Source organism: Nelumbo nucifera, chromosome 7 (assembly GCF_055504915.1).
Source record: "Nelumbo nucifera cultivar China Antique chromosome 7, China Antique-T2T, whole genome shotgun sequence".
NCBI lineage: Eukaryota > Viridiplantae > Streptophyta > Magnoliopsida > Proteales > Nelumbonaceae > Nelumbo > Nelumbo nucifera.
This window is the reverse complement of record NC_142655.1, coordinates 53502499-53521627: the sequence shown is the minus strand read 5'-3', so window position 1 is coordinate 53521627 and position 19129 is coordinate 53502499. Positions and strand designations below refer to the sequence as shown.

The 19129-nt window shown below is 39.4% G+C and overlaps 1 long non-coding RNA gene across 1 annotated transcript; it reads left to right on the top strand.

The window, feature by feature from the left end:
- The first annotated feature begins 16735 nt into the window (after nucleotides 1-16735).
- Nucleotides 16736-18259, top strand: LOC148790502 (uncharacterized). Its single transcript, XR_016078937.1, has 2 exons — nucleotides 16736-17707; nucleotides 17791-18259. It is a non-coding gene; the product is annotated as an uncharacterized LOC148790502 (long non-coding RNA).
- The last annotated feature ends 870 nt before the right edge of the window (nucleotides 18260-19129 follow it).

Sequence of the window (19129 nt, the reverse complement as noted above, 5' to 3'; positions counted from 1 at the left end):
AGAAAGGTAGGCAGCGGTCTGCCGACTTGGACATGAAGCGACTTAGAGCGGCTATTCTGCTATTCAATCTCTGAACCTCCTTCATTTTCCGGGGTGGTCTCATGTCTAGGATGGCCTTTATTTTGTCCGGGTTGGCCTCAATGCCATGCCGATTTACAATGTATCCTAGGAATTTACCCGAGGTGACGCCAAAGACACACTTATTCGGGTTCAACTTCATATTAAATCAATGCAGAATTTCAAAGACTAAATGCAAGTCTTGTATTAAGTCGCATGAAAACTGGGTTTTGACGACCATGTCGTCTACATAACATTCTACTTTTTGGCCAATCAATGGCTCAAACAGTTTATTTACAACTCTTTGAAAGGTTTCCCCGACATTTTTTAGGCCAAAGGGCATGACCTTGTAGCAGTACAGGCCAAGCTCGGTTATGAAGGTAGTCTTTTCTTCATCTGCCGGGTCCATCCTGATCTGGTTGTAGCTCGAGTAAGCATCTAGAAAGCTCAGCAACTCATGCCCCAAGGTTGCGTCCACCAGACGGTCAATCCTGGGAAGTGGGAAGCAGTCCTTTGGGCAAGCTTGATTCAGGTCGGTGTAGTCGACGCACATGCGCCATTTACCATTAGCCTTTTTCACCAGAACGGGGTTGGCCACCCAGCTCGGGTAATGGACTTCCCTGATGAAATTTGCTGCAAGGAGCTTCCCGACCTCCTCGTCGACTGCCCTCCATCGCTCTGGGGCTAGGTTGAATTTCTTCTATCTAACGAGTCTAACTATAGATCAGTATTAAGCTTATGAGTTATAATGCTAGGGTCTATGCTGGGCATTTCTGCTGCTGACCATGCAAAAACATCTAAATTTTCAAGTAAAAAGCGTGCCAGTTTAGATCGTAGAGGCTCCTCAATGGAAGCACCGATCTGAAGCGTTCGGGCTGGGTCCTCCGTTGAGGCTGGGATGGAGACGGTCTCTTCTGTGGGCGCAGCTCGCTCCTCGCTCTGCTCCGTAGGTCGCTTCAGCTCAAGGTCATCGACCACCTTGGCTTTCCCTTTGAGGGCGGCGACGTAGCACTTGTGGTTGAGCCTCACTATGCTATGCCGACCTACTATAGCCAAGTAGTAAGTGGACACCACAACCCGTAAGGCATGGGTAATCAGCCGACCTACTATGGCGTTATACGGGGAGAGGGTTGTGACTACTAAGAAATCATGGTTGAGCCTCACTATTCTAGGCCATGTGCCGACCTCCACGGGTACTATAATCCTTCCCAGGGGCTTGACTTCCTCTCCGCTGAAGCCTACCAGGGGAGTGTTCGCAGACTTCGGGTCGCTTTCTTGGAGCTAAAGTTGGTCGAAGGCTGCTTTGAAGAGGATGTCCGCTGAGCTGCCTGAGTCGACGAGGACGCGCCTGACTTCGAAGTCATTGATCTTCACCTTTATGACGAGCGCGTCATCATGGGGGTAGTGGACCCCACGTGTGTCGTCTTCTGTGAAGAAGATGGGGTCTTCCATCCTTGGCCGCTTTGGGGGGTTCTGCTCTTCCCTGGTGGCCTCGCGAGCTGCAGCTGAGGTGCAGCCTGCCACAACCAAACCTCCAACTATGACATGGATGGTCCCCCGAACTGGTCTCTCTTCGGGGGGCTGCTTCTGAGGCTGTTCCACTTGCCTACTGGACTTGGGAGCGTCTCTACTCTGCTCCCCTTGTTGACCTGCTTTATTATTATTACTATTATTTTGTACAAAATTTCTCAGATATTCGCGACGGATGAGTTCCTCTATCTCGTCGCGGAGGTTTTTACAGTTCTCGGTACTGTGACCGTGATCTTTATGAAAACTACAATACAAATTTTTATTTCTAACATTAGGGTTGGCCTTTAGCCAAGGTGGCCACTTCACATACGGGGCATCCTTGATCGCCATGAGAATCTCGACCCGTTTTGTGTTGAGGGGTGTGTAGTCACTTTCCGTTGCTGGAGCTCGGAAAGGCTGATTTGGCTTTGCCCCCCAAGCTTGGTCCTTCTTCTTCTTGCTGTCACCCTAAGGTAGGGGCTCTGGTTCCCTCTTTCTTTTCTCAAGGGCCTACTCGCCCTTCTGGTGGATCTCTTCCTCCGTCCCAATGAACCGATCCGCGAGCTTGAGGAACTCGGTCACGATTTTGGGCTGATTGACAACTACGTGCCACTTGAACTCTTTGTGGGTTATACCTTGCTTGGCTGCGGTGAGGCGAACTGCGGGATCCAGGTCAGGTATCTGCAAACAAGCGTCGTTGAACCACTTGATGTAAGTCCGAATGGACTTCCCTTCCTTTTGAACTATGCCGATGAGGCTTTCTTGAGTTCTTAGGCACCTCTTGTTGGTCACAAAGTGGGAGGGGAAAACTTGCACGAACTGCGCCCAACTTCTTATCGAACTAGGCGTGAGGTTTTGGTACCAGGTGCGGGCTACCCCTTTGAAGGTGGTGGAAAAATCCACGCACATGCAAGACTCGCTGGCTCTTGCCACCTGCATTTGGGACTGAAAGGCGTCCACATGATCATTCGAATCGAAGGATCCATCATACTTGTCCAGTGGAGGGAGCTTGAAGTCCCTTGGCATGGGGACAACAAGGAGTTCTGGAGATAATGGGGAAGAAACTGAGAGGAGAGGGGTAGCTTTCACTTCACCTGAGCCTACCTCCTCTTTTCCTCTGAGCTTGGAAGAGACCTGGGTAGCAGTCCGTCGAGCTCGCCGGCATCTTCGCTACTGGTTTGTTGGCTCGACATTGGTGCTCGATGCTTTAGTGTCTTCGAGCTCGATGGGCTCGGACTGCTGGTAGTGGCTCTGAACTGAAGGGCCCTGCCTATAGTCTGCGGCTAGGACCTCAAACAAGTTCTCTGTGAGCGGGAGCTCGAACTGCGAACGCTGGGGCGAGGCGGGCTTGATTGGTTGGGAGGCCCCCGACCTGCCCACGGGTTGCGAGGCGGGGGTGATTGGCCTCTCCTTCCTACCATGGGAAGAGGCTTGGCTCTTGGCGGGATCCTGGGCTTGGGAGGCCTCTCCCCGGCAAGGTCGTTCGCTCCAGCAGGAGGGCTTGGTCTGCTTCATGGCCGGGTGTTGAGGGTGAAGCGGCGGCTGGGCCTGAGGCAAGGAGGGAAACTACTGCTGGTACTGGTACTGGGAGACCTGATGCAACACTTGTTGTTGGTAAAGTTGGAACTGTTGCATTTGAGCTTGCATGGCTCGCATGCATTGCATTAGGTCTTCCAACTAGTTCGGGTTGGCCACTGGGGGCACAACCGAAGGTTCAGCAAAGGTTGCTCCCATCATGGAAGGGAGTGGAGCGACCACGGGTGCCACTGTGAGAGGCACATTCAAACTGGGAATCCCGTCCACGGAGAGGGGAGCGGTGAACTGTCCGATACAGACAGTGGGAAGTTGGGGTTGCTCCCCAGAAGCGTTTTGGCTAGCACCACGTCCGGCGTTCCTGGAGGAGGCCATGAATGCTGAGTTTTCAAAAGGAAACTGTAGAAGTTTAGAGGAAGGCTTTTTGAAGCGTTTCCCACAGACGACGCCAAATGTTGCTGCGCAATCCGGGCAATCCTACCTGACTGCTGATTGGCTCCTAGCTAGCAATGGATGGCACCTGAGAAGAAGACGGTGAAGAATTCCCAGGGGACTTGCCTGGTGTGAATATTCCGATGCTTAAGTTAGAACGCAGGGAGAAATAGTAAAGAGTGTAAAGAGGCTAAGAGTGTAGGTTGCGCTAGATCACCGAATGCTCGAGATTAGCTCGAGAGTAAGTTTTAGTAAGGTAAGATGATTCAAGATCCAAAAAGTCAGATCCCCTCCCCTTCGACTAATGGGCTCTTATACAGGCATTCTTGTCAAATCGGGTGTAACCGCCACTAGGCTTTTGTCGCAGCCGTTATCTGCTCGGGCTGTGCAGGTAACCATTGCAAAGTACTACCCAGTCGGGTGAGTGACACGTCCTGGGAAGACAAGCACACCACCATCTGTCAAGAGACGTGGGTGTAGTCTGTTGAATTGGCAGGGACTGCGCCGTTAGCTAGGAGACGTGGCGCAGTCTGACGGGTACGGTCTTGTTAGATAGAAGCTTCCTAAAAGCATCACGTCACTTAGTCATGAGCTACCTTGTAGCGAGCTATCCTGTTGCGTAGCGAGCTACCTGTCGCGAGCTACTTTATAGCGAGCTCCTAGGGATACTTCGAGGTGACCCCTCTCAAGGTTGCCTTTGGTGCATTTTTTCTGCCTAAGTGTTTGAGCGAGCTGATTAGCCTAGCTCGAGAGCTGGGATAGACTTGGAGTATTCCCTCTCAGTAGATCAAAGGTCCTCGAGCTCGCGCTGTAGCGAGCTATGACGTAGCGAGCTATCCTGCGGGCTCGTTACTTAACTGTGGTTAGGCTGTGGTGTTGAGCTGTTGTTCGTGCTGAGTCATATCCACGTGCCATCGTCTCAAGGGGTCGGGTCAAATCACCCTCCATCAGAACATATTTGTAGGGTTACAAACAATCCTTTAATGCTATGATTGGTTTGAAGGAAAAGGTAGGGAAAGGAAAGGAAAGGTAGAGAAACCCGTAGAAGGTTTGGTTTCCCTACCTTTTCCTACTTTTTCCTTCAAACCAAACACAACCTAAGTTCTAAAAATATGAAAGAGTCTTAATTTGTATAACTTAGAAGTTAAAGAAGGCGAGGATGTGATTAGCTAGATGAGAACCAGATTAAAAGACACATGACAACACTTATACATTGTAAGATCAAAGGGTTGGTTCAGGTGTGGGCTTGGTCGAGTCGGATATCTAGGCTTGGTTGTATTGTAAAGCACTTTATTAATTAATAAATAAAATATTAACTAATAAAATTAGAATATTAATGAACTAATTAATCAATTAATAATTAATAATAAAATATAAATTAGAAAATAATACTTATTAATTAAATATTAATGAATAGCTAATTAAATAACATTTAATATTTAATTATTTAATAATTGTTATTAAGGCTTATTTACCCACTAGTTTTCTCTTTGCAAATAAATAATGGAACATGAAAATTTCCATCTATTTTCTATAATTTTGATTATAAAATTAAATTAATATTTTTTCTTTTTATATATAATTTATCAATTTATATTGTCCATTGAATGCAAGCCCCAAATATATGTTATCAAGCCTAAGATGTAGGCGACCTTGTGATTTTAACTTTGTGATGACATTCAACTGTCCGTCTCTATAAATCAATATTTTGTGACAAAAATTCAATTGACTGTTATTATATATCACGATTGTGTGATTTATGACAGTGGGGTAAAATAGTAATTGTTCCTTATTTCGTTTTGATCAAAACGATTGACATGGGCGTGAATGGGTGAACGTGTCCAGCCCATAAGCGCTCTCAACAGCGTAGGCTGTGGGCCCTCAAACAAGGAGAGTTATCCCCATGGTTTTCAAAACTGGATCGGACCGAACAGTCGGACCGAAAAAACCAGTAACCGGTCAGCCCCCTAGGTCTAGTTATACTAAAAACCGAAAATTCTTTAAAAACGTTGAAAAAGTCAAAAAACTGCTGACCCGAGCGGTTGGATTGTTAAACCGTTCGACCCGGGTAGCAGTTTGCGGGTTATCCTTTTTATTTTCATTGTTTTAAATAAAATAAAAAACAAAAAGTAAAATGACTTTAGCATCCCATCCCAAATCGAATGTTTTGGGTTAGAACCCCCATTTTCGTTCTAACCCTTCCCCCCTCTCAACCCTCACACCCAACCGACCACCTGTGGTGGCCAGCACTGTTGGAAAATTGGACCACTGAAACTTTGGAGGAGAAGCTCTGAGGCGTGTCTGAAGACACTGTCTTTAGAACATTATTTGCCCCCACTCAGTTTCACTTAGTTTGCTGTTGGGTTACAAGCAAATCCGTTCCCAAGATACAATAGAGCCTTGGGCGAGAATCTGCAACCAGCAAAGTTGAAGAATCTCCGGAGAAACCTTCTGTGAGACTGTAGCAGACCGAACTAAGAGAGAGAGAGATAGTAGATTTTGAAAATGTGTGTTTTTGAAGTCTAATTCATGCTCCTTAAATAGTTTATGAAGAGGTATGAAGAAAAGGTAGGTGCTGGTTCAGAGAAGGCACCTTGAACAGTCACAATTTCAAACATTGTGATTGTTTAAAAAGTAGTTAGCAGTTAATGACTGTTAACTTTGAATTGTGCCTATTGATCACACCTGATCCAATCGTGACTGTTGATCTCATCAACGGTGATCAACAGTCTGCACCGCACCAAAACCAAAGCCGCCCTTCGCGAGCAAAGTGCGCCTCTAAAGCACCTCATTGCACTACACACACGCGCGCATGTTGCACGGTATCAAACCCCCATACTCTCCTCTACTATTTCTAAGAAGTGTAAATCAACTCCTATTAAAATACTGAAAACAAAGCTTATAATTTTCCAATGTGGGATAAGTTCAAAACTGGGTTTTGTAAGAGAAAAGCTAATTTTTCAATCAAGTGTGCAGGTGCAATTTCTCATGTAATTAACCAAGCAAACCCATTGGATTTAATCTCTTATGAGATTAAAATCCAACAAGCACCTCCGGCGTCTGACGGCGATCGGCGATAGCAAGTTTGCAGCGGCAGGCAGCGTATTTTGCAGCACTTCCAGGCTCCAGCAGTAAAAGTTGTGGCAGGCGAGTTTGCAGCAGCGGCCGACTTGCAGCGGCAGGCGGGGAGTTTGCAGTGGCAGTAACACCACCATTGGCGATTCTGCAAGTTGCAGCAACACTTGCAGCGACAACTTGCCTGTGACCAAGCCCGAGCCCACCTACGGCGAGCCCACTATCACACCACCATTATCGGCAGTGAAACCGTGAGGGATCTGAAGGTATAATTTTTTTTTTTTCTGAGAGAGGAAAACTTGCTTCAGACAACCTTCGGTGAAGCTCGAGGGTCTAGCTGCAGCCATGGAGGCTGCTAGAACAGTGAAGGATGTTTCCCCTCGTGAGTTCGTTAAGGCTTATGCGGCTCATCTCAAGCGATCGGGGAACATGGAGCTTCCTCACTGGACTGATATTGACCGCCACATTCACAATTCACACTTCTATTTATTTCTGTATTTATTTGCACTTTTTGTTCTATTTTTCTGTTTTTGTTTCTGTATTTTTTGCAATTTTTGTTTTATTTTTCTGTATTTATTTGCAATTTTATGTTTTATTTTTCTGTATTTATTTGCACTTTTCTGTATTTTCCTCTATTTATTTGCAATTTTCTGTTTTCTGTATTTTCTCCGTATTTTCTGTACTTTTTTGTATTTTCTGTTTGTTGTACTTTGTTATTTTTGTATTTAGATAGTTTTATTTTTCTGTATTTTTTGAATTCCTTTTATGTTTTCATGTATTTTTTAGAATTTTTTTTGTATTTTAATTTTATATTTTTATGTATTTTGTACTCTATTATTTTTTATTTAGATAGTTTTAATTTTTGTATTTTTCTGTTTTTTATTTAATTTTATGCTATTTTTATTATTTATAAATATATTTTTTATTTTTAATTTATTTATGATGTCGCAGGTCAAACCATTCAACCCAGACGGTTGAACCGTTTAACCGGAAACCAGTCCCCCTGACCGATTCTGTTTCCGATTTGTTTTTAAAAACCATGATTATCCCAGTCAAGCTTGACCTTGGCTGGGATCTCAATGGATTATCCTTATCAGCACCTACTTTTTTCCTGCTTTTCTGCCAGAAAACTCAAAGAGACAACAATATGGTCTTGTGCAATTTTCTATTGTGAGCATCCCATATTATACTCTTAGAGCAATAACACAATATATTTTCTCCATCAGAGCATTCTTCTCTGCCTTGGATAACAAAGATAGTATACATTGTTGCTAATGTTGATGAAGAACCCCTCATAAGTCATCGTCTGAACTTGGTTTTGTTGGATACCGAGGTTCACATATTGCATGTAGTAGCCCGAACCAAACAAGCCCTAGCCCTAGACAATTTACATTGAAAGAAAAGAACACAGATCTTATCATCATCATCATTTAAAAATGGGATTTATGTAAGAATGGCATCCCAATATACCTTCCAAAGAAATAATTGATTGATTTTGGTTTTCTATTTCCTTCTAAAGTCTTCCAATGTTATCAAGTCTGATGACAAAAGGAATGAAAATGAAAGGGCATCATCTATATATATCCACTTGACAATAATCTTAACTACTAATTAACATTTATTCCTCATTCATTGTCAAGTGCTCATAGTCACTTAATCCTCTTAGACACGTGCATTCAGCAATTCATATTACAACAACAATGATAATATGCAATAATAATAGTAATTTCAGTGTCCTTAATCCTTATTAGAACCCATCAAATAATCAAAGCATGATGTAATGTAATGGTGGATTAATTTGTAACCTTTCTTTCAACAAATAGAGTTTCAAATATAACTACTTATAGTTTATGTCAATATTTTTTTAACTTGTACTTGAACTGGACAATCAAATTGATCAATCACTTGGGCAGACAGATTTCTGAGCTTTTTTCAATCCAATCCATTTATTACAAAATGAAAAAGTGACTTTGTCAAATTGATGAACCACCGACCTATTTCACTCGATCATTGGATTATGGCTCTGATATTAATTATCTTTTTTGGTTATCATTTGTATTTTTATCCATATAGTATTAAAGACATGCACAATTTTTTTTACAAATTTTATGATTTTTTAATAAAAAATTGACTTGTTTGGGCCAAAGGGTGAAGTAGTTCCAATGTTTTTTGTGATTGAATTGGTTGACTTATCTCCTAACCAAGATTCTAGGTCCATTTCACCATCATCAAGCTATTTGCCTACAAAACGCCATTGGTTTAATCAACAATATGGTGACCTAATCAAGTGAACCATTGAAACCATTAGACACAATCAAAGAAGGGGTGGCAATTGTATGTAACTAGCCAGAATATATAGGAATTTCTACCTTGGTTAACATATATAGAGCTCCAAATTAAAGGAGGCCTCTACATTCACAGTTTTAGTGAAAGATTACTTTGTGTCATCCTCCATTAATGAAGGATCCACCAAAGCGGTTGAGTCCTTATTTGCCACATGACCCCGCATTTTAGTTGGGGTTAAAAAGGAGTTTGGCTTCGGTCAGTGCAAGCTCGTGCGTTCAAACCATTCGAACAGTCTTTTGCAACCTTGCATTGGAAATATCTCCCCATAAAATAAAACACACAAGTATGGAGATATTCCCAATGTTAGGTTGTAAAGACTGTTCAAACAGTAGTTGCACTGACTGAAGCCGAACTCGATTTAGTTGCAAAGACCCTATTTCTTGGGGAAGCTATTCAATTGGCCATTAACAATGGTTGGAAACAGATAGTCAGGTAGTTAACAATTTGATGAGAAGTAATGTTACCAGTCCCATCCCCATGGACTTTTTTCTTGGATATATGAAACTTTCACCAAGGAAAGCAAGAAACATATTAACAACAAAAATACAAACAAAGATGACACAACCAAAAGAAAATGCCCAACAGAAACCATGGAAAGCCAAAACATGACAAAAAGAAAAGCAATAGTATTACTAAGGCTCAGTTTGGAAGGAGTGTAAATACAAATATGTACAGTACAAATACATACAAAGTACATAGTTTTGCACTCAACATATTTGTATTTGTACTCCTTCCAAACTGAGCCTAAGGGAAAGTTTAATGGACAATGGTAACTACTATTGAATATTTGAAATGTATGGTGCATGACAATAGAATTAGAGCAATCAGAGTTGAAATATAGACAAAGGATGGGCACTGAGACTCCGGATCTCCTACCCACAGGAACTCTACCCACACCTACCCACAATACACTATGTCCGTGCATTGGAAACAACTCTCCATGCATAATAACATTTAAGAGCATGAGATGTTTCCCATTTGTGGCTGCAATCTCATGTGGGTAGGTGTGGGTATAGAGTCGTCATGGTAGGAGATCCAATGGAAGGAATAACTGCCCTGATTTATATCAAACAACTGCTCATATATCAGTAAAATTCTTTAATTACCCAACCAAATAATGTTCTTCGTGCGCCATTGTACATGGTGACAAGGACATTAATACCATAGATATCCCATTGAATTCTATCAACATAGGAAAATTAAACCATGACAGTGATGAAAGAATCATTACCATGGTGACGAAAATGACCATGTGAGAACTATCATCATTCTTTTCCTTAGTTTTTTTTTTCTATTTCTATGGTACCAAACAGTACCTAAACAACTTCAACCAGTCAGAGAATCCCACATGAATTTGATTTATTGGCGATGCCTCAGATAATGTTACCAAAGATTCTCTTGATTTGTTTCTGAAACATTCTAAATGACTTGCTTAAAAGGGTGGGTTGTTTTGATGACATTGTAAAAAATCTAATTCCAAAAGATTAGTCTATATATACATAGATGATTCAATTAGGGGTCCGTTTGGTTTACAGTCAGAATCAAAATTAGAGAATTGGAATTAAAATCTTTTGGAATCGGAATTGGAATGGTCCATTCACATAGTATGTTTGGTTCAGATAGAAATGGGAATGAAAATTGAAATCAGAAGGAATAGGATTTCATTCCCAAGGGAGGGGCAGGAAATGGCCATTCCCCCAATCGGGAAATATCATTCTAGCAAGAATGAGAATGAGATTTCAATTCCATTCAACCAAACAGTTGGAATTAGAATAACCCATTTTGATTATAATTCCAGACCCCGATTCCCCCAAGCCAAACGAGGCCTAAGTTTCGTTTGTGGATGTAAAGATTGTAGAATTGAATAGGAGTATTGGATCTGCACAAAGATTTGGAAGCAAATGCTTTGGATTCTTGTATCAGCCAACCATGGGATAAGGGTGGTCCAACTCCAATGATCTGGAGAGATATGGTGGTGGATTGCAAAGGTCGGTGGGGGAAAGAGGGAGAGGAAAAAGAGAATTTGGGTTCTCTCCCTTCCATTTTGGGTTTAGCTAATAGGTTGTTAATCATAATGGGCCTCCAAATGGGTATAGAGCCTTTCTCCTCTTTCTAGAATTTTCCTTTTCTTTTTATTTTGTCCATTTTTCTCTTATTATATTTTTAATTATTAATTAATGTATGTGCTTTTAATTATCGTTTTAGAATATTTTTAAATGTTATTATTTTAGGAGAGGTTTAAATTTGCATTATTTTGTAAATTTATAAATAGTTATTAGATAATTAATCTAACATGGTCTGTACTTATACGAATCCACTGTTTTACACATGGTTTTCAAAACCGGATCGGACCAGACAGTTGGATCAGAATAACCGGGAACTGATCAGGTGATTGGTTTCGTTTTTTCAGAAAATTGGATTTTTTCCAAAAACCATTGATTTTGATCAATAAACCGCTGACCTGGGCAGTTAACCGTTCGAACGGTTTTGACCGTTATTTATTTATTTATTAATTTATTAATTTTTTATTAGAACGGGCTGACCATTCAACCTGGGAACTGGACCCTTGACAGATTTGTTCTCCCGATCGATTTTAAAAACCTTGGTCTTACATCTTATAGAATTGGATTTTGGCTATAATTCTAAATTAGTGGTTTTGGTGAACAGGCATAGGAGAGGATGGGAAAGTAATTAGAGTAGGTTTGGGTGTAAAAGGAAATAGATAATTTTTTCCCCAATAGTTTCTAATGGAGGGGCTCAACACCTTCCATTAGTTATTATTGCACAAGATAACATGGTTTCCAAACCGGACCAGACCGAAAAAATCAGGAACCGGTTAGGTGATTGGTTCCATTTTATTTCAGAACCGTTATTTGGCGAATCGTTGATTTGATCAGCAAACCGTTGATTCGGGTGGTCAAACTGTTCAAACCATCCAACGGTTTGTCCGTTTTTTATTTTTTTGTCAGAATGAGCCATCCATTCAATTTGAATGGTTGGATTGCTTGACCCGAAAACCAGACCTCTGACCGATTCATTGTCTGATTCAATTTAAAAACCTTGCAAGATAAGATTCCTAAGCATGTTTAGACATAGATGGTATTATTTAATTTGGTTAATAGAATTGAGAGTGGAATTAAGTTGTAGCAAACCTGAACCCTACCTTAATTTGTATCACTGTTACCCTCTTTATTTTCTTGGACTCAGATTGGAAGGAGTACAAGTACGAATATATAGAGTGCAAATCCTTATATTTTGTATTATTTTATATATCTTTATATTATACGTATTTATATTTGTATTCTTGAGCTTTGTTCATCATCAATATTGAGTCAATTTTACTCGCGAGTCATGACCTTTCCAAATGAATCGAACATCCGAGTCAGCGAGTTATGGATAAATTTAAAATACCCATCACAAACAATTAATGGTTCCTATTTTACAAGTATTTCTATTACAACATGCATACTATATTAGTAATATTTTCAAAGTTTTAGTTTCAAGAAAAAAATAATTGTTCCAATTTTGTATTAATTTAATTCATTAAATTATATTACTTTGTAATATTTTAGTAAAACAATAGTTGAATATTTTTTGAATAGTCTAGCAATCAACTGGGGTGCACTATAAGACAAGCTCCACCTTATGCATGTAAGCAGTTGTAACTGTATGGGCCTTTCTGGGACTCACTGAGAACCTAAATCAATAGAGTATTTGGGCCTACGAATTAGGTCAAGGTACATCCAGTTAATAAGCATGGTCGCTTAGTCTTTTGTCCAATTCCATCAAAACATGCCAGATTTTGAGCTAACAGCTGAAGTGGCTGAACCGAATGACTTATTTGTTTTATCTTTTAGGGTATAAAATAATTAAATAACAAAATATTTGTAGGCATAATGATCAATCCCATCTCAGCTTCAACCATAAATAAGCTCACAGTCTCTTTAATAACTTAAAAGAAATAAGTCATTCAGTTGAGCCACTTCTGCCAAGGTTCAAAATATGGATATGCCTGATATGTTGATAGAGGTATATTTGACAATATTAATATTGTTTTTTTTTGTTTTTTTTTAAAATTAATTTAAGGGAATCAGTTTAAGGCTCCTCCACCCCTTGTAAGAAGGTATCGGATAACCACCGGCATGATATGTATCAGCGGATATTATATCCTTTTAACATCATGTGTTTTAATAAAGACTGTAAGAGAGAGAGAGAGAGAGTATTTATGTGTACTGGCATGACCCTGATTAATGGCAGGAGTTCGGGTTCATGAGGCCCTGAACTAGGGTAGGGTGAATAGAATCACTACCTAAAATTCAGCAGGGCCATGTTATCCTTAGACCAACTGATTCAACTTTTGACTACCGTCCTTTTTTTTTTTTTTATTTTTGTTTTGCTTTAAAAGCACACTACTTAAACAAGAATTTAAGGCGATTTTTCTTCCCGTGGGACCTACTGAACACGGCCAGTTATGAGCCCTGCAGATCAGTTATATGGTCCTTAATTGGTCCTTGACCTAAATTCTTCATGCATGATGGAAGCCGAACAGCCCCTCTATCAGAACCAACAACAAGAGACTTCAGACCAATGTTTTCGAACCTCCATTGACCTGGACGGTCCGACCATTCGGCTTGGCAATCGTTCAAACAACTAATTTCATTTTACTCTAATATTGGTTTGACCAAAAATCATTAAATTGATCAACAACCTATTAATTCGACAGTCGAATCATCAATTCATTTTGGCTATTTTTTATTTTAATTAGGGCCCGTTTGGTGTGTTTTTTTGGGAAGATCTTCTGATAGTTCTGACAGTCAAAAGATACATTGAGCTTTTGCATGAAGATCTGAGCAGTCCGAAGCATATTTTGTAGATGCACGTCTTTCCGTGTCTTTTCGTGCGAGAATAAAACACGAAAGACACAAAAAGATTCATTTGGAGTTTCCCGAAATCAGCCCAAAATGGGCTTTTCATGTCTTTTTTGACGCTCCAGGTTTTGGTCTATTTCTGCAAACCAAACAGAAATAGACCAAAAATCAGTCTACCCAGCTTATAAACAGCCGAAAAAACATGTGGAAAGATACGCCAAACAGGCCCTTAATTTTTTGTCAGAATAAGCCATCTATTCAAACCAAACCAAACGGTCGGACCAACGACCCCAGAATGGTTGCAGGTCCGGATCGATTTTTAAAAACAGAGAGCTGTAAAGTAAAGATTGGTTCTACTCAACTCCAACCCAACAGCTTGGCATTTGGCTTTGGTTAACCATATTGGGATTGGGGAGCCCAGGGTCTGCACCTTTTCTTTTACTTTGCTCTGCTTTATTGCCTGTTTTATGGGTCACAATTTGCTTTTTAAAGAAGACAAGTTGCAGTTAGAACTAGGCCGGTTCAACGTCTTATCTGTTCCCAAAGACAAGCTAAAGACAAAAATGTGTCTTGTCGCCATGATTACTGCTGGTTAACTATGGTTTCATGCATGGATTTTATCTAATCACATCCATTCACCATGGCCATTAATACCATGCAAAGTGATATGAATATAGTCTAATTAATCTCCTTTTAATCCATGATCAACATGGGGAACATAGAGAGACATAATGTCGTAAGATGGAAGTATATCAGCATTCTTTTTCATAGTGACCCAATGGCCTTTATCATCATCTTCAAGTAATCATGTAAAGTTTTCTTAAAACCCTAGACCCCAAAGCCTTTCTAAAGTCTGTTTTCCCTAAAACCTTAAACCTAAACTCTCTTAATGATCGGAATTAATGACTCATTTGATAGCTAGTTCTTGTTATTTGGGCCTAACAAATTAAGACACGTAGGCTAAATATGACCAACTAATTATGATCTCATTGGAGATCACATCGCCCCACGATACATTTCCACTATGTATTGAGAATATTTCCCGATGATGACATCATTAAGAGTGATATTATCATTGGAAGATGTTCACAATACACAGCAGAGATGTTCTGTGAGGTGTTGTGGGGCGGACATGTGAATACATCTTATAGACTCTCAAATGAATAAAATAAAATAAAATAAACAAATAAATGGTCGGAGGAATTAATGAATTAGCTAGCTGTTAGGAGTGGGAAACCTATGGAGATGAAAGTGATAGCTAATTAAACAATGAAGTTTTAGAAATAAAATACTCTTAAAAAATCAACTGGTTTCTATATATTATTAATAATAATGTAAGCTATTTTCAAAAGGAATGGCAAACTGGAAACCACTAGATGATGACCAGGTCTTACCACTAAACAGAAAAGATTAATATATTAAAGAAATGAGCCAACTTAGACAAAATTTAAGAATTTTATTGCAAAGTATAATGATTTGTTGATTTGTTTATTAGTAGAATTACTTTCACAACTTGCTAAAAGTTGAAAAAGTTGACTGTATATCCATGGGAGATCAAAATTGCCCACCTTGAGTGTCTCTCTCTCTCTTTCTCTCTCTAGATCTCTCTCTGAGTAAAATAAAGAAAATAAAGTGATCGTAGACTTAAACACAATATTAACAAAAGCTAGGGCTTTAAATGATGTCTCTGAATTCCTTAATGCACAAAGGAGTACTGTGGGTGATCTATGTTGGTTACATTTAGTTCTATTCTAATAGGGATGAGAATGGGTTTTGCTTTATCCATCTAATCATCTTCTTGGACCTTTTTTTTTCCCTCTTTTGTATAAATAATGACTACTTTCCTTTTTATTTATGTTAATATAAATAAAAATCATGTCAACCCATTAAGGAAAAAGATAACTTAGTTAACAATTGAAGGAGGTTTATCCTCAAAATCGTGAGTTAGTGCATAAATGGAAATAAAAAGCTGATCATAGCCGACAAAAAATCAATTAGTATATGGTTTATCATCAAAGGCCACATTGTACTTAATAGAGCAGTTCAGTTGGATGGTTACTTAATTGCTTTGTTGAATCTTAGTTCCATAAAATAGACTTCCCTGCTTAGATTTTATTTTTTTATTATTTTTTAACTTTTGGGTTTATAATAATTAGGATTGCTTTATTTATATTATTAAAGAAGGTAAGAAAAGTGGTTTAGATTTTACATTTATATCATTTTAATTAATGATACTAACGAATAAATGAATAATATAAGAAAAGATGGGTTTTTACCAAAATACTGTTTTTTCAAACTAATCTCAATAGTTTCTTGGAGAAATAATTGATTCTGAACATTCCTTAGCCACACCAAGTTGGGCTATCTGCAGATCTATCAAAAAAAAAAAAAAAGAAAAAACCCTAATTCAGACAACTGTGATCACTTCACATCAGAATAACCACCCTAACCAAACTTGAAGAAAAGAAAGAAAAAAAAGAACACCCTAACCAAACGAAGATTCAACTCTTTGACATCAGATGGAGATCACAGTGCCAAACCATGTGACCTATCCATCATAATTAAGTATAAAAAGGTGTGGTCCTTCTCCATAAGGCTTGTCTATACGTCGTGATTTGTCAACCGTGACATCAAGACACAAGAACCACCCAATGCTAAAGACAAACGATACCCTCAACCCCTTCCACCAACCTGGCTAATACTTACACTTCATATAAAAGAAATGTACAATCTTGGTGGAGGAATAAAAATAAAATCCATGGAAAGGAGAGATAGAGAGAGAAAGAGAGGAGAGAGAGAGAGGTGTCATTGTCAATAGCTGTAAGAAAGGACCAAAAGCCACCATTAAAACACTGTATATGGTTGTACAAGAAGAGGGAGGTGCATTTATATATAGCTGTGGAAGAGGGTCACGAGGGTTTACCAACAACAGCATGCATGTCTCGTGTTGCAGCAGGTTCTCTCTTTCTCTCTCTCTCTCTCTCTCTGTCTCTCTCTGCTTATGTTAATGTTAGGAGAGAGTAGATGAGCTTCTGGGGTTGTTCCCCCTTGGATGAATCTATTTCTAGGAGTTTCTAGGAGAGCCCAGAATTCAGTCCAGAATTTGGCTCCACCCCCTTTTGGGTATGTTGGTTTGAGAGATTGAAGCTGCCAGCATGATCTGATTTAGAAAATGGTAACCCTTTCTCTGGCATACTGTAGTCTTATCTTCTCTAGTACTTGCACCACACAGCATTTCCTATGTCCTAGCTATCACGAGATTTCATTCTTTTGAACTCCCCCCCTCCTCCCAGAAAACAGATTGTTAATTTGGTGTATGTGATGGATTGCTCTTGTGGTCACATACATAGGCAGAATAATTAAGTGACTGATGATGCATGCTAAAGAGCTATTAGTATCAGTAGTACATACAGACTACAGGGTGGATGGTTGGGTTCAGAGGATCTTAGAAAGCCCAGTTCCTATCTGATATCCTCTTTTCAGTGAAAAGGATTCCCAACCCAAAGTAGTTGTTCTCTTAATCTGGAGCTCTGTGATAGAAAAATATATGTTCCCTATTGGGTTCTGATGTTTTTTGTTTTTTTTTTCTCCTTTTCCAGTCCTTTACTAGAGAATGATTAGTTAAGATTATGTGCAGTAATGGAGTTCTGATCAGTAGGCCAAGCTTCAGTGACCTAATAAGAGGCTAGGCTAGCTATTCTTTTCTTAAGCTTGTCCAATCAATTAAGGTCTGTAGGTATATATGGTTCCGTCAGATCATCTTGCAGTTTCAATCACTCACTCCCCAACAAAAATGAAAAATAAAAGAGATTGGTGTTCTTGGGGATCGCCATAAATTGCTTTGTTCCTCTTCAGCAGTCCTTGTATGTTATCACACCAAGACACAGGTATTTCTGATTCTCTCTACAAAGTTTCTCTTCTCCCTCTCTCTCTCTCTCTCTCTCTCTGGTAACTGGTAAGCTTTCTTCAGGCTGCATTTGGATGAGCTTCTCCCAGCAACTTTGTTGCTGCAGGCGGCCAAAAGCCCAAAACGAAGCCACAGTTTTGGTAAAGAAAATTGATTTACCAAAATTAAGCAGAAATTGGAGCAATAGATAATTAAGATGAAGTTGGGCCAAAAATCAGAGAAAAAAGGATGAACAACAACCTTGTTTGGAAGTGATTCTGCTCTTGTGCTTCAATAAGCATTCCCTATTCCTTTTTTTTTTCATTTGTATTTATTTTTTCTTTATTCCATCTATTTCTTTGAAGCAACTTGCAAATAATTTATTTGTTGCATGTATGACACATAAATACATACATACATGTATGTATGAATGTTTACATACATACGCATACATGCACATATGCAGAGACATGTGCGTCTGTGTATAAGTTAAAATCTGATGGGTTCTCCTCAACTTTAATGAAAATAACAACACCCTTAGAAAAATACAAAATGTCAAGAAGACACGCTGCAACTACATTTATTTTGTCATACTTTTCTGCAGACAATATTCTGTTTGTAACTAAATCTTTTGTTCTTTAGCAATGGCAGTCAATGGGGCCTCTGCCTACCCCTTTCTCTCTTTCTCTCCTCTCTCTGTATGTGTGTAGCTGTGTTGTTTTATAGGAACGAATTTCTAAACCATGTGCGCAAGGACTCGGAATTAATAATGTGAGAGAAACCTTTCTTGACTCAAGCTTGAGTGACCTGATTACAGTGTATTATTATAAACATCTAAAATTAGGGATAAGTTGACTGCATTCTACCTTACAGAATTCTGAATTCAACTGTAAACCTACAACATTTTAAAATTATAAACATCTCCACCTGTAACACTTATATCCATCCGTGAATTGACATCAATTCCAAGCTGACACTTATCCCAACTGTAAGGTGGAGGTAAGATTTTTTGGGTGGACTGAACAGTAAAAATTTCAAAAAAAAATACAAATTGGGGTTTCAGAATACTACCTAGACTAGGCCTTTGAGTATCTCATTGTGTAATAATTTAACAAAAAGCTCTTCAAACGAGGACTCGTTTTTCACTGTTATTATACTTTCAAGTATACTGTTTTTACTTTCAACTCAAACTCATACAAACAAAAAACTTTTTCAATGGCTTTTAGAGCCACACACCACATTTCAGGCACCTTCATATTCAACTGTGAGCATCCATTATCATCAGTTGACTACCATAAAGGTTTATGCTTCAACCCAGCTTAAAATCCTGCAGAAAATTAAGCATCTTTTCTTGGTAAATGAGTTTGATATAAAAAAAAGAAATGGTCTCAATAGTTACTTCACTGTAGTTTATCAAATCCAG